General features: G+C 44.7%; 1 protein-coding gene across 1 annotated transcript in view; it reads left to right on the forward strand.

The window, feature by feature from the left end:
- LOC138706742 (uncharacterized) overlaps window positions 1-13,644 on the forward strand; it is a 446,135-nt gene extending 432,491 nt beyond the window's left edge. Inside the window, exon 3 of the mRNA XM_069836380.1 lies at window positions 13,020-13,644. The gene's annotated coding sequence lies outside the window, so the exon portion shown is untranslated. The remainder of the gene's footprint in view (window positions 1-13,019) is intronic.
- The last annotated feature ends 6,911 nt before the right edge of the window (window positions 13,645-20,555 follow it).

Raw genomic sequence — 20,555 nt, forward strand, 5'->3', positions numbered from 1 at the left:
AAAAGTGCGGCGGATTTGCCCGATTTTAGCGGTGATTACTAAGGAAGATGTGGGGATGCTACAGTTAAAAGCGCGGGCCTCTGAGCCCCTTTGTTCTCCTTGTGTAGAAAAAAGTCTGTTTTGGAAGGTGAAAATGACCACTTTTTGAAATTTTGCCGGCCTCTCCCGTCCAAACGCAGGGGGATAGAGAGTTGTCCTTTATACTGGAGATAGAGTTCGACGAGCTGTATTCAACGCACTCTTCGGCATTGTTGTGACTACACGTACTGCGGACTTATGGCGGCAAGAATGTCGGCGGAAGGGTGGTTTAAACCCTTCCCCTTTTTTTCTCGAAAATCAGAAAGTGTTCGCGATTGCCATTTTGATGCTATCGTGTAAGAAGTAAGTCAAGGGGGAATACAGGGCCGCATCCCGTTCCTCGGTATGGCCATTATTTCCGGAATTAGAGACTCAAATATTTCAGGTACCCAAAAATTAAGGCTAGGAAAAAGTGCGGCGCATTTGCCCGATTTTAGCGGTGATTACTAAGGAAGATGTGGGGATGCTACAGTTAAAAGCGCGGGCCTCTGAGCCCCTTTGTTCTCCTTGTGTAGAAAAAAGTCTGTTTTGGAAGGTGAAAATGACCACTTTTTGAAATTTTGCCGGCCTCTCCCGTCCAAACGCAGGGGGATAGAGAGTTGTCCTTTATACTGGAGATAGAGTTCGACGAGCTGTATTCAACGCACTCTTCGGCATTGTTGTGACTACACGTACTGCGGACTTATGGCGGCAAGAATGTCGGCGGAAGGGTGGTTTAAACCCTTCCCCTTTTTTTCTCGAAAATCAGAAAGTGTTCGCGATTGCCATTTTGATGCTATCGTGTAAGAAGTAAGTCAAGGGGGAATACAGGGCCGCATCCCGTTCCTCGGTATGGCCATTATTTCCGGAATTAGAGACTCAAATATTTCAGGTACCCAAAAATTAAGGCTAGGAAAAAGTGCGGCGGATTTGCCCGATTTTAGCGGTGATTACTAAGGAAGATGTGGGGATGCTACAGTTAAAAGCGCGGGCCTCTGAGCCCCTTTGTTCTCCTTGTGTAGAAAAAAGTCTGTTTTGGAAGGTGAAAATGACCACTTTTTGAAATTTTGCCGGCCTCTCCCGTCCAAACGCAGGGGGATAGAGAGTTGTCCTTTATACTGGAGATAGAGTTCGACGAGCTGTATTCAACGCACTCTTCGGCATTGTTGTGACTACACGTACTGCGGACTTATGGCGGCAAGAATGTCGGCGGAAGGGTGGTTTAAACCCTTCCCCTTTTTTTCTCGAAAATCAGAAAGTGTTCGCGATTGCCATTTTGATGCTATCGTGTAAGAAGTAAGTCAAGGGGGAATACAGGGCCGCATCCCGTTCCTCGGTATGGCCATTATTTCCGGAATTAGAGACTCAAATATTTCAGGTACCCAAAAATTAAGGCTAGGAAAAAGTGCGGCGGATTTGCCCGATTTTAGCGGTGATTACTAAGGAAGATGTGGGGATGCTACAGTTAAAAGCGCGGGCCTCTGAGCCCCTTTGTTCTCCTTGTGTAGAAAAAAGTCTGTTTTGGAAGGTGAAAATGACCACTTTTTGAAATTTTGCCGGCCTCTCCCGTCCAAACGCAGGGGGATAGAGAGTTGTCCTTTATACTGGAGATAGAGTTCGACGAGCTGTATTCAACGCACTCTTCGGCATTGTTGTGACTACACGTACTGCGGACTTATGGCGGCAAGAATGTCGGCGGAATGGTGGTTTAAACCCTTCCCCTTTTTTTCTCGAAAATCAGAAAGTGTTCGCGATTGCCATTTTGATGCTATCGTGTAAGAAGTAAGTCAAGGGGGAATACAGGGCCGCATCCCGTTCCTCGGTATGGCCATTATTTCCGGAATTAGAGACTCAAATATTTCAGGTACCCAAAAATTAAGGCTAGGAAAAAGTGCGGCGCATTTGCCCGATTTTAGCGGTGATTACTAAGGAAGATGTGGGGATGCTACAGTTAAAAGCGCGGGCCTCTGAGCCCCTTTGTTCTCCTTGTGTAGAAAAAAGTCTGTTTTGGAAGGTGAAAATGACCACTTTTTGAAATTTTGCCGGCCTCTCCCGTCCAAACGCAGGGGGATAGAGAGTTGTCCTTTATACTGGAGATAGAGTTCGACGAGCTGTATTCAACGCACTCTTCGGCATTGTTGTGACTACACGTACTGCGGACTTATGGCGGCAAGAATGTCGGCGGAAGGGTGGTTTAAACCCTTCCCCTTTTTTTCTCGAAAATCAGAAAGTGTTCGCGATTGCCATTTTGATGCTATCGTGTAAGAAGTAAGTCAAGGGGGAATACAGGGCCGCATCCCGTTCCTCGGTATGGCCATTATTTCCGGAATTAGAGACTCAAATATTTCAGGTACCCAAAAATTAAGGCTAGGAAAAAGTGCGGCGGATTTGCCCGATTTTAGCGGTGATTACTAAGGAAGATGTGGGGATGCTACAGTTAAAAGCGCGGGCCTCTGAGCCCCTTTGTTCTCCTTGTGTAGAAAAAAGTCTGTTTTGGAAGGTGAAAATGACCACTTTTTGAAATTTTGCCGGCCTCTCCCGTCCAAACGCAGGGGGATAGAGAGTTGTCCTTTATACTGGAGATAGAGTTCGACGAGCTGTATTCAACGCACTCTTCGGCATTGTTGTGACTACACGTACTGCGGACTTATGGCGGCAAGAATGTCGGCGGAAGGGTGGTTTAAACCCTTCCCCTTTTTTTCTCGAAAATCAGAAAGTGTTCGCGATTGCCATTTTGATGCTATCGTGTAAGAAGTAAGTCAAGGGGGAATACAGGGCCGCATCCCGTTCCTCGGTATGGCCATTATTTCCGGAATTAGAGACTCAAATATTTCAGGTACCCAAAAATTAAGGCTAGGAAAAAGTGCGGCGGATTTGCCCGATTTTAGCGGTGATTACTAAGGAAGATGTGGGGATGCTACAGTTAAAAGCGCGGGCCTCTGAGCCCCTTTGTTCTCCTTGTGTAGAAAAAAGTCTGTTTTGGAAGGTGAAAATGACCACTTTTTGAAATTTTGCCGGCCTCTCCCGTCCAAACGCAGGGGGATAGAGAGTTGTCCTTTATACTGGAGATAGAGTTCGACGAGCTGTATTCAACGCACTCTTCGACATTGTTGTGACTACACGTACTGCGGACTTATGGCGGCAAGAATGTCGGCGGAAGGGTGGTTTAAACCCTTCCCCTTTTTTTCTCGAAAATCAGAAAGTGTTCGCGATTGCCATTTTGATGCTATCGTGTAAGAAGTAAGTCAAGGGGGAATAGAGGGCCGCATCCCGTTCCTCGGTATGGCCATTATTTCCGGAATTAGAGACTCAAATATTTCAGGTACCCAAAAATTAAGGCTAGGAAAAAGTGCGGCGGATTTGCCCGATTTTAGCGGCGATTACTAAGGAAGATGTGGGGATGCTACAGTTAAAAGCGCGGGCCTCTGAGCCCCTTTGTTCTCCTTGTGTAGAAAAAAGTCTGTTTTGGAAGGTGAAAATGACCACTTTTTGAAATTTTGCCGGCCTCTCCCGTCCAAACGCAGGGGGATAGAGAGTTGTCCTTTATACTGGAGATAGAGTTCGACGAGCTGTATTCAACGCACTCTTCGGCATTGTTGTGACTACACGTACTGCGGACTTATGGCGGCAAGAATGTCGGCGGAAGGGTGGTTTAAACTCTTCCCCTTTTTTTCTCGAAAATCAGAAAGTGTTCGCGATTGCCATTTTGATGCTATCGTGTAAGAAGTAAGTCAAGGGGCAATACAGGGCCGCATCCCGTTCCTCGGTATGGCCATTATTTCCGGAATTAGAGACTCAAATATTTCAGGTACCCAAAAATTAAGGCTAGGAAAAAGTGCGGCGGATTTGCCCGATTTTAGCGGTGATTTCTAAGGAAGATGTGGGGATGCTACAGTTAAAAGCGCGGGCCTCTGAGCCCCTTTGTTCTCCTTGTGTAGAAAAAAGTCTGTTTTGGAAGGTGAAAATGACCACTTTTTGAAATTTTGCCGGCCTCTCCCGTCCAAACGCAGGGGGATAGAGAGTTGTCCTTTATACTGGAGATAGAGTTCGACGAGCTGTATTCAACGCACTCTTCGGCATTGTTGTGACTACACGTACTGCGGACTTATGGCGGCAAGAATGTCGGCGGAAGGGTGGTTTAAACCCTTCCCCTTTTTTTCTCGAAAATCAGAAAGTGTTCGCGATTGCCATTTTGATGCTATCGTGTAAGAAGTAAGTCAAGGGGGAATACAGGGCCGCATCCCGTTCCTCGGTATGGCCATTATTTCCGGAATTAGAGACTCAAATATTTCAGGTACCCAAAAATTAAGGCTAGGAAAAAGTGCGGCGCATTTGCCCGATTTTAGCGGTGATTACTAAGGAAGATGTGGGGATGCTACAGTTAAAAGCGCGGGCCTCTGAGCCCCTTTGTTCTCCTTGTGTAGAAAAAAGTCTGTTTTGGAAGGTGAAAATGACCACTTTTTGAAATTTTGCCGGCCTCTCCCGTCCAAACGCAGGGGGATAGAGAGTTGTCCTTTATACTGGAGATAGAGTTCGACGAGCTGTATTCAACGCACTCTTCGGCATTGTTGTGACTACACGTACTGCGGACTTATGGCGGCAAGAATGTCGGCGGAAGGGTGGTTTAAACCCTTCCCCTTTTTTTCTCGAAAATCAGAAAGTGTTCGCGATTGCCATTTTGATGCTATCGTGTAAGAAGTAAGTCAAGGGGGAATACAGGGCCGCATCCCGTTCCTCGGTATGGCCATTATTTCCGGAATTAGAGACTCAAATATTTCAGGTACCCAAAAATTAAGGCTAGGAAAAAGTGCGGCGGATTTGCCCGATTTTAGCGGTGATTACTAAGGAAGATGTGGGGATGCTACAGTTAAAAGCGCGGGCCTCTGAGCCCCTTTGTTCTCCTTGTGTAGAAAAAAGTCTGTTTTGGAAGGTGAAAATGACCACTTTTTGAAATTTTGCCGGCCTCTCCCGTCCAAACGCAGGGGGATAGAGAGTTGTCCTTTATACTGGAGATAGAGTTCGACGAGCTGTATTCAACGCACTCTTCGGCATTGTTGTGACTACACGTACTGCGGACTTATGGCGGCAAGAATGTCGGCGGAAGGGTGGTTTAAACCCTTCCCCTTTTTTTCTCGAAAATCAGAAAGTGTTCGCGATTGCCATTTTGATGCTATCGTGTAAGAAGTAAGTCAAGGGGGAATACAGGGCCGCATCCCGTTCCTCGGTATGGCCATTATTTCCGGAATTAGAGACTCAAATATTTCAGGTACCCAAAAATTAAGGCTAGGAAAAAGTGCGGCGGATTTGCCCGATTTTAGCGGTGATTACTAAGGAAGATGTGGGGATGCTACAGTTAAAAGCGCGGGCCTCTGAGCCCCTTTGTTCTCCTTGTGTAGAAAAAAGTCTGTTTTGGAAGGTGAAAATGACCACTTTTTGAAATTTTGCCGGCCTCTCCCGTCCAAACGCAGGGGGATAGAGAGTTGTCCTTTATACTGGAGATAGAGTTCGACGAGCTGTATTCAACGCACTCTTCGGCATTGTTGTGACTACACGTACTGCGGACTTATGGCGGCAAGAATGTCGGCGGAAGGGTGGTTTAAACCCTTCCCCTTTTTTTCTCGAAAATCAGAAAGTGTTCGCGATTGCCATTTTGATGCTATCGTGTAAGAAGTAAGTCAAGGGGGAATACAGGGCCGCATCCCGTTCCTCGGTATGGCCATTATTTCCGGAATTAGAGACTCAAATATTTCAGGTACCCAAAAATTAAGGCTAGGAAAAAGTGCGGCGCATTTGCCCGATTTTAGCGGTGATTACTAAGGAAGATGTGGGGATGCTACAGTTAAAAGCGCGGGCCTCTGAGCCCCTTTGTTCTCCTTGTGTAGAAAAAAGTCTGTTTTGGAAGGTGAAAATGACCACTTTTTGAAATTTTGCCGGCCTCTCCCGTCCAAACGCAGGGGGATAGAGAGTTGTCCTTTATACTGGAGATAGAGTTCGACGAGCTGTATTCAACGCACTCTTCGGCATTGTTGTGACTACACGTACTGCGGACTTATGGCGGCAAGAATGTCGGCGGAAGGGTGGTTTAAACCCTTCCCCTTTTTTTCTCGAAAATCAGAAAGTGTTCGCGATTGCCATTTTGATGCTATCGTGTAAGAAGTAAGTCAAGGGGGAATACAGGGCCGCATCCCGTTCCTCGGTATGGCCATTATTTCCGGAATTAGAGACTCAAATATTTCAGGTACCCAAAAATTAAGGCTAGGAAAAAGTGCGGCGGATTTGCCCGATTTTAGCGGTGATTACTAAGGAAGATGTGGGGATGCTACAGTTAAAAGCGCGGGCCTCTGAGCCCCTTTGTTCTCCTTGTGTAGAAAAAAGTCTGTTTTGGAAGGTGAAAATGACCACTTTTTGAAATTTTGCCGGCCTCTCCCGTCCAAACGCAGGGGGATAGAGAGTTGTCCTTTATACTGGAGATAGAGTTCGACGAGCTGTATTCAACGCACTCTTCGGCATTGTTGTGACTACACGTACTGCGGACTTATGGCGGCAAGAATGTCGGCGGAATGGTGGTTTAAACCCTTCCCCTTTTTTTCTCGAAAATCAGAAAGTGTTCGCGATTGCCATTTTGATGCTATCGTGTAAGAAGTAAGTCAAGGGGGAATACAGGGCCGCATCCCGTTCCTCGGTATGGCCATTATTTCCGGAATTAGAGACTCAAATATTTCAGGTACCCAAAAATTAAGGCTAGGAAAAAGTGCGGCGGATTTGCCCGATTTTAGCGGTGATTACTAAGGAAGATGTGGGGATGCTACAGTTAAAAGCGCGGGCCTCTGAGCCCCTTTGTTCTCCTTGTGTAGAAAAAAGTCTGTTTTGGAAGGTGAAAATGACCACTTTTTGAAATTTTGCCGGCCTCTCCCGTCCAAACGCAGGGGGATAGAGAGTTGTCCTTTATACTGGAGATAGAGTTCGACGAGCTGTATTCAACGCACTCTTCGGCATTGTTGTGACTACACGTACTGCGGACTTATGGCGGCAAGAATGTCGGCGGAAGGGTGGTTTAAACCCTTCCCCTTTTTTTCTCGAAAATCAGAAAGTGTTCGCGATTGCCATTTTGATGCTATCGTGTAAGAAGTAAGTCAAGGGGGAATACAGGGCCGCATCCCGTTCCTCGGTATGGCCATTATTTCCGGAATTAGAGACTCAAATATTTCAGGTACCCAAAAATTAAGGCTAGGAAAAAGTGCGGCGCATTTGCCCGATTTTAGCGGTGATTACTAAGGAAGATGTGGGGATGCTACAGTTAAAAGCGCGGGCCTCTGAGCCCCTTTGTTCTCCTTGTGTAGAAAAAAGTCTGTTTTGGAAGGTGAAAATGACCACTTTTTGAAATTTTGCCGGCCTCTCCCGTCCAAACGCAGGGGGATAGAGAGTTGTCCTTTATACTGGAGATAGAGTTCGACGAGCTGTATTCAACGCACTCTTCGGCATTGTTGTGACTACACGTACTGCGGACTTATGGCGGCAAGAATGTCGGCGGAAGGGTGGTTTAAACCCTTCCCCTTTTTTTCTCGAAAATCAGAAAGTGTTCGCGATTGCCATTTTGATGCTATCGTGTAAGAAGTAAGTCATGGGGGAATACAGGGCCGCATCCCGTTCCTCGGTATGGCCATTATTTCCGGAATTAGAGACTCAAATATTTCAGGTACCCAAAAATTAAGGCTAGGAAAAAGTGCGGCGGATTTGCCCGATTTTAGCGGTGATTACTAAGGAAGATGTGGGGATGCTACAGTTAAAAGCGCGGGCCTCTGAGCCCCTTTGTTCTCCTTGTGTAGAAAAAAGTCTGTTTTGGAAGGTGAAAATGACCACTTTTTGAAATTTTGCCGGCCTCTCCCGTCCAAACGCAGGGGGATAGAGAGTTGTCCTTTATACTGGAGATAGAGTTCGACGAGCTGTATTCAACGCACTCTTCGGCATTGTTGTGACTACACGTACTGCGGACTTATGGCGGCAAGAATGTCGGCGGAAGGGTGGTTTAAACCCTTCCCCTTTTTTTCTCGAAAATCAGAAAGTGTTCGCGATTGCCATTTTGATGCTATCGTGTAAGAAGTAAGTCAAGGGGGAATACAGGGCCGCATCCCGTTCCTCGGTATGGCCATTATTTCCGGAATTAGAGACTCAAATATTTCAGGTACCCAAAAATTAAGGCTAGGAAAAAGTGCGGCGGATTTGCCCGATTTTAGCGGTGATTACTAAGGAAGATGTGGGGATGCTACAGTTAAAAGCGCGGGCCTCTGAGCCCCTTTGTTCTCCTTGTGTAGAAAAAAGTCTGTTTTGGAAGGTGAAAATGACCACTTTTTGAAATTTTGCCGGCCTCTCCCGTCCAAACGCAGGGGGATAGAGAGTTGTCCTTTATACTGGAGATAGAGTTCGACGAGCTGTATTCAACGCACTCTTCGGCATTGTTGTGACTACACGTACTGCGGACTTATGGCGGCAAGAATGTCGGCGGAAGGGTGGTTTAAACCCTTCCCCTTTTTTTCTCGAAAATCAGAAAGTGTTCGCGATTGCCATTTTGATGCTATCGTGTAAGAAGTAAGTCAAGGGGGAATACAGGGCCGCATCCCGTTCCTCGGTATGGCCATTATTTCCGGAATTAGAGACTCAAATATTTCAGGTACCCAAAAATTAAGGCTAGGAAAAAGTGCGGCGGATTTGCCCGATTTTAGCGGTGATTACTAAGGAAGATGTGGGGATGCTACAGTTAAAAGCGCGGGCCTCTGAGCCCCTTTGTTCTCCTTGTGTAGAAAAAAGTCTGTTTTGGAAGGTGAAAATGACCACTTTTTGAAATTTTGCCGGCCTCTCCCGTCCAAACGCAGGGGGATAGAGAGTTGTCCTTTATACTGGAGATAGAGTTCGACGAGCTGTATTCAACGCACTCTTCGGCATTGTTGTGACTACACGTACTGCGGACTTATGGCGGCAAGAATGTCGGCGGAAGGGTGGTTTAAACCCTTCCCCTTTTTTTCTCGAAAATCAGAAAGTGTTCGCGATTGCCATTTTGATGCTATCGTGTAAGAAGTAAGTCAAGGGGGAATACAGGGCCGCATCCCGTTCCTCGGTATGGCCATTATTTCCGGAATTAGAGACTCAAATATTTCAGGTACCCAAAAATTAAGGCTAGGAAAAAGTGCGGCGGATTTGCCCGATTTTAGCGGTGATTACTAAGGAAGATGTGGGGATGCTACAGTTAAAAGCGCGGGCCTCTGAGCCCCTTTGTTCTCCTTGTGTAGAAAAAAGTCTGTTTTGGAAGGTGAAAATGACCACTTTTTGAAATTTTGCCGGCCTCTCCCGTCCAAACGCAGGGGGATAGAGAGTTGTCCTTTATACTGGAGATAGAGTTCGACGAGCTGTATTCAACGCACTCTTCGGCATTGTTGTGACTACACGTACTGCGGACTTATGGCGGCAAGAATGTCGGCGGAAGGGTGGTTTAAACCCTTCCCCTTTTTTTCTCGAAAATCAGAAAGTGTTCGCGATTGCCATTTTGATGCTATCGTGTAAGAAGTAAGTCAAGGGGGAATACAGGGCCGCATCCCGTTCCTCGGTATGGCCATTATTTCCGGAATTAGAGACTCAAATATTTCAGGTACCCAAAAATTAAGGCTAGGAAAAAGTGCGGCGCATTTGCCCGATTTTAGCGGTGATTACTAAGGAAGATGTGGGGATGCTACAGTTAAAAGCGCGGGCCTCTGAGCCCCTTTGTTCTCCTTGTGTAGAAAAAAGTCTGTTTTGGAAGGTGAAAATGACCACTTTTTGAAATTTTGCCGGCCTCTCCCGTCCAAACGCAGGGGGATAGAGAGTTGTCCTTTATACTGGAGATAGAGTTCGACGAGCTGTATTCAACGCACTCTTCGGCATTGTTGTGACTACACGTACTGCGGACTTATGGCGGCAAGAATGTCGGCGGAAGGGTGGTTTAAACCCTTCCCCTTTTTTTCTCGAAAATCAGAAAGTGTTCGCGATTGCCATTTTGATGCTATCGTGTAAGAAGTAAGTCATGGGGGAATACAGGGCCGCATCCCGTTCCTCGGTATGGCCATTATTTCCGGAATTAGAGACTCAAATATTTCAGGTACCCAAAAATTAAGGCTAGGAAAAAGTGCGGCGGATTTGCCCGATTTTAGCGGTGATTACTAAGGAAGATGTGGGGATGCTACAGTTAAAAGCGCGGGCCTCTGAGCCCCTTTGTTCTCCTTGTGTAGAAAAAAGTCTGTTTTGGAAGGTGAAAATGACCACTTTTTGAAATTTTGCCGGCCTCTCCCGTCCAAACGCAGGGGGATAGAGAGTTGTCCTTTATACTGGAGATAGAGTTCGACGAGCTGTATTCAACGCACTCTTCGGCATTGTTGTGACTACACGTACTGCGGACTTATGGCGGCAAGAATGTCGGCAAGAATGTCGGCGGAAGGGTGGTTTAAACCCTTCCCCTTTTTTTCTCGAAAATCAGAAAGTGTTCGCGATTGCCATTTTGATGCTATCGTGTAAGAAGTAAGTCAAGGGGGAATACAGGGCCGCATCCCGTTCCTCGGTATGGCCATTATTTCCGGAATTAGAGACTCAAATATTTCAGGTACCCAAAAATTAAGGCTAGGAAAAAGTGCGGCGGATTTGCCCGATTTTAGCGGTGATTACTAAGGAAGATGTGGGGATGCTACAGTTAAAAGCGCGGGCCTCTGAGCCCCTTTGTTCTCCTTGTGTAGAAAAAAGTCTGTTTTGGAAGGTGAAAATGACCACTTTTTGAAATTTTGCCGGCCTCTCCCGTCCAAACGCAGGGGGATAGAGAGTTGTCCTTTATACTGGAGATAGAGTTCGACGAGCTGTATTCAACGCACTCTTCGGCATTGTTGTGACTACACGTACTGCGGACTTATGGCGGCAAGAATGTCGGCGGAAGGGTGGTTTAAACCCTTCCCCTTTTTTTCTCGAAAATCAGAAAGTGTTCGCGATTGCCATTTTGATGCTATCGTGTAAGAAGTAAGTCAAGGGGGAATACAGGGCCGCATCCCGTTCCTCGGTATGGCCATTATTTCCGGAATTAGAGACTCAAATATTTCAGGTACCCAAAAATTAAGGCTAGGAAAAAGTGCGGCGGATTTGCCCGATTTTAGCGGTGATTACTAAGGAAGATGTGGGGATGCTACAGTTAAAAGCGCGGGCCTCTGAGCCCCTTTGTTCTCCTTGTGTAGAAAAAAGTCTGTTTTGGAAGGTGAAAATGACCACTTTTTGAAATTTTGCCGGCCTCTCCCGTCCAAACGCAGGGGGATAGAGAGTTGTCCTTTATACTGGAGATAGAGTTCGACGAGCTGTATTCAACGCACTCTTCGGCATTGTTGTGACTACACGTGCTGCGGACTTATGGCGGCAAGAATGTCGGCGGAAGGGTGGTTTAAACCCTTCCCCTTTCTTTCTCGAAAATCAGAAAGTGTTCGCGATTGCCATTTTGATGCTATCGTGTAAGAAGTAAGTCATGGGGGAATACAGGGCCGCATCCCGTTCCTCGGTATGGCCATTATTTCCGGAATTAGAGACTCAAATATTTCAGGTACCCAAAAATTAAGGCTAGGAAAAAGTGCGGCGGATTTGCCCGATTTTAGCGGTGATTACTAAGGAAGATGTGGGGATGCTACAGTTAAAAGCGCGGGCCTCTGAGCCCCTTTGTTCTCCTTGTGTAGAAAAAAGTCTGTTTTGGAAGGTGAAAATGACCACTTTTTGAAATTTTGCCGGCCTCTCCCGTCCAAACGCAGGGGGATAGAGAGTTGTCCTTTATACTGGAGATAGAGTTCGACGAGCTGTATTCAACGCACTCTTCGGCATTGTTGTGACTACACGTACTGCGGACTTATGGCGGCAAGAATGTCGGCGGAAATAGAGGCTATATCTAAGAACGGGATGTATTCTTGTATTCCCTCTTGACTTACTTCGGACACGATACCATGAAAATGGGAATCTCGAACACAATCTGATTAAACTGAAAAAATACCAAGGCTTTTAATCTTCTATTGCGCCTACATTCTCGCCGCCATATCTCCGCCGTATGTGTAGTGAGAAGAAATGTGATAAATGCTGCGAATAGATCTTCACGAACTCTCTCTGTAGTATAAGAGACAACTGTCTGTCCCCAGGCATATGGACGGTAGGAGCCGTGATATTTAAAAAAAGTGGTCATTTTGGCCTTCCAAAAACAGAATTTTCTCGACACGAGTAGAACGAAGGGGCTCAGAGACCTACCTGCCCTTTTCACTGTAGCATCCCCGCATATTACTAATATTCACGAATAAAATCTAGCTAATCCGTTGCCCTTTTTCGTAGTCTCGTGCTCTTCAGCTGCATTTTTTATCCCTTACAGTGTGATAATTCCTCTTGACACTGATTGTTGTTTGCCATTATGTATAGGCCAACATGAACTTTAGAAATGTGAGATTTCTTCAAAATGTTGGCATTTAGTGCTTTTTGTCTCATCTGGAAGCTTCTTTTTTTTATAGTTTTAACAAAATACATAATTTTTACTCATTATCTAAATAGTCTGGTAATTATTTGGATATTTTTATATTAATAATGGCATTGTACTTTGGATACCTTATACCATCTGCAGTGTCTATTTCTCGCATTTCAAATTTTCTGACATTTATTATCCTTGCAACGGACAAAATGTAGATTTCAAATTGGGCAAAAGACTTCACTTGTTAGCAATTATTATTATTTTAAATTGAATTCCATGATTATAGTGATATAATTATTCTAATGTGGGATATATTTTGAATGTTTGATTTTTCAGTTATGAATATTTTTCCTTTGGCGTTCTTCATTTGCTTTGTCCCGTTTATGTATTTCTTAATGTCTTTGTTGCATTGTTGATATGAAACATAGAGATATTAGAGCTATAAGATTGCTTTTGTTTGTGTGTGCAGGCTGATTCCTCGGGTAGATTGTAGTATGTCGCTGGAGTGCCTGACAGTGATGTTTCGTTCATGTCGCAGACTGGTGTGATCATATTTGCAGCACTGTCCTCGTGGCATGCTACAGCTGGACACGAAAAGAGTTGCAATGTGAGGAGAAGGCAAGGTTGAAAGAATGAGTGGATTAGCTAAATAATACCAGTTTATTTCATGAAATGTATTAAACAGCTTAATTGCGCCATAATACGTGTGTGTAATATGTATAAAGGAATAGAGGAGGAATAATTCTTAACAATAAGAGACATACTGTAAACTGCATAAAAGCTATTTCATTGTCAATGATTTTCAGTACCCAACATGTTACAACTGTTGATAGGAGGCTCACAGTATAAAATGTTGACGTCATTATGTCTAGTGTTTCGTAAAGAGAAGGTTTCGAAGGAATAGATTATGGAGACGCAATGTGTAATGAATAACCTTCAGTATAGTGACTACAACATTACATGAGTGGTGTTGTAAGTTTATTAAGCAATGTAGAAACAGGATATATTTACGAAGTCTATTTTAACAAAGAAATGTTTGTATAATGTTGATGATAATTTTTTTAAATATACATTTGAATATAAATGTTTGACTATGCCTGTATACTTTATATTTTATGACAATAAAGTAATGTCAATATGAACAAAATGACATGAAGGAGGAATGCTTCCCGTGGACTCTTTGCTTGGAAGCCATCAGCATTTTGTACTTAACTAGTGAGCTAAAATAACATGCATTTACGTCATAGAGTTCATACCTTACATTGCAATTGAGGCTAACCACACATGTGTATGACTAGATTTCAGTCAGGTGTGAATAGGACTTAACACGTCCAGCGCCTGAGTGGTCCCTGGGGTCTGCTATCTATATATTTTGTGCGTGAAGGCAGTCCATATGGCTGTCAGCATCCCACTTTATTTCGCGAGCTCTACAGATCTCCTGACTGCTGTAGTACCTATTGAATATGGATCGGACCGCTGTGGCCCTTTTCTATCGTTGGGGTTTGGATGGGGTTTATTATAGAATCATAAATCTAAACATAATAAGATGCATATCACTATGAATACAACATTTTATTTTGATCATTATTTTGTAATGAACTTACAGTAACATTGATACTAATGAATGAACATTGCATCGTACTCTCTTGCTTTAAAATATTCGAAATGCAGTTTTAAGTTACAGAAAAATTACATTATCGAACCTTGTTTGAAACAGAGTAATTCACATTAGATTTTGTTTGACAATAATATAACAAAATACAGTACTGAAACCTGTTTGAAAAATATTTATTCTCAATTAACTCTAGTCACATCCAGGTCACTCTTAACTCGTTCTCATGTTAATCCTAAACACTTGCAAGTCACTCCCAAATCACTCTTAAGTCCCTTTCCATTCACTGTCGAGTCGATCTTAAGTCACACCTAAGTCTCTCCCGATTCACTCTTAAGTCACTCCCAATCACTCTCGGTTCCCTCTTAAGTCACTCAAAAGTCATTCTCGATTTGTACACGAGTCACTCTAGATATACTCCACAGTCAATCTCGATTCACTCCGAAGTCTATGTCACTCTCAAGTCAATCTTAAAACACACCCAAGTCATACTCGAGTCATTCTTAATACACTCTCGATTAGGTCCAAAGTCAATTTTAAAACTCTCATAAATCAGTCAACACACACATTACTCTCGATTCACTCTTAAGTCACACCTAACTTACTATGAAGTCACTCTCGATTTGCTCCCTAGTCACTCTTCATTCACTCCGAAGTCAATCTCGATTCATTCCCAAATCACTTCCAAATTAATCAGTCGATTCACACTCAAGTTACTCCCAAATCACTCCTGTCAGTCCTAAGTCAATGTTAAACACTCCCACGTCACTCAGAAAATCACTCTTCACCACAAATTGATTCACAACAAATTTCAATTGTATAATATGTTCAGATATTACTAATTATCAATTTTTTTTTGGAACCCTGAAAACAAAACAAAAAATTAAGCATGATTTTTTATATTTGTCGCTTCCACTTAACATGGCGTTGCTTTACTCATAATATTAATATATTTAATCCGCCCTGGCAAGATCAATTCTTTCCAAGGAGTGGGATACGAAGAGCAGAGTTTGAGATGAAGTAATACCACAGTCTAGTATATACAGTCACGAAGCGTGAGTTGTTGAGGGTACTAGGAACAATAGACTGTGCAGGTACTATTTCGCATTGTCTGTGATGAGGTGATAGTAGCGATCCTAGTGGTTAGCAACTATCTATGGATGCATATTTACTACGTATTGAGCTTCGTGACTGTATATACTACACAGACTGTGGTAATACTGTTCTTTAACGAATGCTTTAAAATTCTTTTGGAACTAAATTCTTCAATTGGAAACATCAACGGTTTCCTGCTGAACTCCGTTTTCTTTTACAGTCAGCCGAGGGGGATAAATCTTGAATTCTATAATTCGAGTATATTTATTTACTTTGGCGACAGTGATTGTTATCTTCGCCACCTAGTCACAGAAGTAATAACTGAAGAAGTCACGCTTACACGAAATTAGAGATCACTATCGATTAGTAGGACCCGGGTACCTTTGAACGCTAGTGTACACACAGTGTGCAAATTCTATATGATAGCCTTTAAAAAAACACCACAACCACAGTTTCTCCACTTACCTCATTTCGGAATGTCTAGATAAGGAAGACTTTCTGTTGGAATATTCTTGTTCACCAATCCTTGTAAATTGAATACATTTATAACGCTAAAGAACGAAGACAGAACGTAAATGATAACTTGAATATTATTTATACCGTTAAAGAACGATAACAGAATATAAATAACGTGGATATTATTTATATCGCTAAAGAACGATAATAGAATACAAAAAATTATAACTATTATATTTATATCGCTTACAGAACGATAACAGAATATGAATGATAATTTGAATATTATTTATATCACTGAAGAACGATTAAAAAATAAATTGAAAACTTAAACAAGGCCCGAACTCAGAACCTTCGAATCATTGAGCGAACACTCTACAGCTGGTGTATGAGACGCAGATATGGAATAGTACCATAGTTCCGGAACTGCTTCTACAAGAACATGCATTGTGTAACATCGCCATGGATGAATATAAAATAGGATGCGAAACTGCGGTCAGCATTATCTGACGGAAGGGGGTTCAAATAAGATGATCAGCGCCCGACGTCGTGGGTAGTCAACATTAGAACTACGTGTTGGAGAGATTATCCGGAGTTCTCTATTTATCCGTTCCTGTTGGCTCCGGTAAGAATTTTCAGTGGAAGATGCTGTGAGGAATAAAAATGTAAATGTTTCCTTTTAAATTGGATTGGGAATATCGATGAGAGTGGGAGGTAAGAAATATTTTCTACATAGTTTAACATTTTCGTCACCAGGTGCTCTGCTAAATGCATAGAGTAATTAGTTTTTGTTTTCGCTACTTGGTGCGCTGCTAGATGTAAAAAGTTCTAGTCCGTCCAACAGATGGCAACAAGATCAGTTCCTACATTAGCGCCTCTATCATGTGTTACGGAGAACTCAGTAAGTTTCGCATCCTATTATAATTCATCCATTACATCGCCGCGACCCGAAGTGGACTATGAAAATATTCCCGTCGTCGACTTCGTCTGGTCGCGTCTTTGGCTCGTCGTCATCGAATTCATCTCGTCGTCGACTTCATTTCTTCGTCGTCGATTTCGGCTAGTCGTTGCCGTCCACTTTGCCTCTTCGCCGACGTCGACATCGTCTCGCCTATGTCGACTTCGTCTCGTCGTCGTAGTCGACATCGTCCCGTACTTGCCGTCGACTTCGTCCCATCTACGTCGACTTCTCGTTGTCATTGTCGTCTGTCTCGCCGTCGTCGACTTCGTCACGTCTAATTTCGTCTAGGTGGCATTATCGACTTCGTCTCTTCGTAGTTGAAAAGTCATCTAGGTCTCGTCGTCTTCCACTTCATCTCGTCATCGTCGTCTACTTCGTCTCGTCGAAATCGTCTCGTCTCAGCCGTCGTCATGTACTTCCTTTTCGTCGTCGACTTCGGCCAGGTTCCCTGTCCAGGACGTCGGGATCTATGTACAGGCCTCCGCTTTCAGGATTCCGGGAAAACTACTTTGCGTTCCGGGTCCAAGACTCGCGGACCTGGATAAAGAACAACCGGTCCCGGTTAGGGTTCTGGGACAACACTGCCTTCCGGGTCCAGGACTCAGGTTACAGGTGGAGGACATACAAACTCCCGGTTCCTGTTCCCAAACTCCGGGTTACGGTTCCCAAAATCCGGGTTCCAACATCCCAAACTATACTTTCCGGGTAAAACTCCGGTTTCCGCTTCCCAAACTCCGGGTCCCAAACTGCTGATTCCGGCTCCCAAACTCCGGTCTCCGGTTTCCAAACTCCGGGTTGCGGATTCCAAACTCCGGGTTCAGTTTCCAAACTCCAGGTTCCGGTTTCCAAACTCGTATGTAATCAATCCATAATTGGATTACACATATAATCCATCCATAATTGGATTACAGATGTAATCCACACAGATTTGGATTACGTATGTAATCCATCCATAATTGGATTACATATGTAATCCACACAGATTTGGATTACATATATAATCCATCTGTAATGATTGCACATGTAATCCATGCATAATTGGATCCACGCAGATTTGGATTATGTATGTAATCCATCCATAATTGGATTACATATGTAATCCACACAGATTTGGATTACGTATGTAATCCATCTATAATTGGATTACACATGTAATCCATCCATAATTGGATTACATATGTAATCCACTCAGATTTGGAGTACGTATGTAATCCATCCATAATTGGATTACGTACGTAATCCACACAGATTTGGATTACGTATGTAATCCATCTATAATTGGATTACACATGTAATCCATCCATAATTGGATTACATATGTAATCCACTCAGATTTGGATTACATAAGTAATCCATCCATAATTGGATTACACATGTCTTCCACACAGATTTGGATTACATACGTAATCCATCCATAATTGGATCACATATGTAATCCATCTATAACTGGATTAGTTATGTAATCCATCCATATTTGGATTACACATGTATTCCATACAGATTTGAATTACATACGTAATCCATCCATAATTGGATCACATATGTAATCCATGTAATTGGATCACATATGTAATCCATCCATAATTGGATTACGTACGTAATCCACACAGATTTGGATTACGTATGTAATCCCAGACTCCGGTTAGGGTTCCAAAACTCCCGGATCCGGTTCCCAAACTCCGGACAGGGTTCCAAACTACGGGTTACTCTTAACCAACTCCGGGTTCTGGTTACCAAACAACGGGTCCAAACTCCGGGTTCAGGATCCCAAAACTCCGGGTTGCTGGTCACAAAACTCCGGGATCATGTTACCAAAAATCCGGGTTCCGCTTCAGAAACTCCGGGTTCCGGGTCCCAACCTCTGGGTTACGGTTCCCAAAACTACGGGTTCCGTTTCCCAAAACTCCGGGTTCCAGTTAAAATTCCGGGTTCCGGTTTAAAAATCCGGGTTCCGGGTCGCAAAACTCCGGGTGTCGGTTCCCAAACCTCCGGTTTCAGTCCCAAAACATCGGGTTCCTGTTCAAAAACTCCCGGATCCGGTTCCCAAAACTCCGGGATCCGGTTAAAATTTCGTGTCCCAAAACTCCGGGTTCCGGTTAAAACTCCGGGTCCCGGTTAAAAATCCGGATTCCGGGTCCCAAAACTCCGGGTTCCGGGTCCCAAAACTCCGGGTAACCGGTTCGCAAAATTCTGGGTTCCGATTCAAAACTCGGGGTTCCGGTTCAAAACTCCTGGTTTCGGTCCCAAAAAATCCGGGTTCCGGCCCGAAAACTCCGGGTTCCGGTCCCAAAACTCCGGGTCCGGGCCCCAAAACTCCGGGTTCCGCTTCCCAAAGCTCCGGGTTTCGTGACCCAAAACTCCGGGATCCAGTTCACAAAACTCCGGTTCCGGTTCTTAAAATTCCGGGTTCCGGTTCCCAAAATTCCGGGTCCCAAAACTCAGGGTTCCGGTTAAAACTCCGGGTTCCGGTTCCCAAAACTCCGGGTTCCTTGCAAATTACGGGTTCCGGTTCCAGAAACTCCGGGTTCCGGTTCAAAACACCCGGTTCTAGTCCCAAAAACTCCGGGTTGCGTTAAAAAATCCGGGTTCCGGTTCGCAAATCTCCGGGATCCTGTTAAAAATCCGGGTTCTGGGTCCGAAAACTCCGGGTACCGGTCCCCAAACTCGGGGATCCAGTCCCCAAAACTCCGGTTCAGGTTCCTAAAACTCCGGGTTCCGGTTAAAACTCCTGGTTCCTGTTAAAACTCCGGGTTACCTTTCGCAAAACTCCGGGTTACGGTCCACAAAACTCCGGTTTCCGGTTCCCAAAACTACGGGTCCAAAAATTCCGGGTACGAAAACTCCGGGTTACAGTTAGAACTCCGGATTCCGTTTAAAACTCCGGATTCCGTTTAAAACTCCGGGTTCCGGTTTCCAAAACTCCGGTTTCCGGTCCCAAAACTCCGGGTTCCGGTCCCAAAACTCCGGGTTCCGGTCCCAAAACTCTGGGTTCCGGTCCCAAAACTCCGGGTTCCGCTTCTTAAAATTCCGGGACCCAAAACTCCGGATTCCGGTTAAAACTCCGGGTTCCCAAAACTCCGGGTTACGGTTCCCGTTCCCAAAATTCCGGGTCCCAAAACTCAGGGTTCCGGTTAAAACTCCGGGTTCCGTTTCCCAAAACTCCGGGTTCCTTGCAAATTACGGGTTCCGGTTACAGAAACGCCGGGTTCCGGTCCCAAAAACTCCGGGTTGCGTTAAAAAATCCGGGTTCCGGTTCGCAAATCTCCGAGATCCTGTTAAAAATCCGGGTTCTGGGTCCCAAAACTCCGGGTACCGGTCCCCAAAACTCCGGGATCCAGTCCCCAAAACTCCGGTTCAGGTTCCTAAAACTCTGGGTTCCGGTTAAAACTCCTGGTTCCTGTTAAAACTCCGGGTTACCTTTCGCAAATCTCCTAGTTACGGTCCACAAAACTCCGGGTTCCGGTTCCCAAAACTACGGGTCCAAAAATTCCGGGTACGAAAACTCCGGGTTTCGGTTCCGAAAAACCGGATTCTGTTTAAAACTCCGGATTCCCTTTAAAAATCCGGGTTCCGGTTCCCAAAACTCCGGGTTCCGGTCCCAAAACTCCGGGTTCCGGTCCCAAAACTCCGGGTTTCGGTCCCAAAACTCCGGGACCCAAAACTCCGGATTCCGGTTAAAACTCCGGGTTCCCAAAACTCCGGGTTACGGTTGTCGAAACTCCAGGATCCGGTTAAAGCTCCGGGTTCCGGTTCAAAACTCCGGGTTCCGGTTCCCAAAATTCCGAGATCCGGGTTCCAAAACTCCGGGCTCCTTGTAAATTCCGGGTTCCGGTTCCCGAAATTCCGGGTTGCGGTCCCAAACCTCCGGGTTCCGGTTCCCA

Source organism: Periplaneta americana, chromosome 9 (genome assembly GCF_040183065.1).
Source record: "Periplaneta americana isolate PAMFEO1 chromosome 9, P.americana_PAMFEO1_priV1, whole genome shotgun sequence".
Lineage (NCBI taxonomy): Eukaryota > Metazoa > Arthropoda > Insecta > Blattodea > Blattidae > Periplaneta > Periplaneta americana.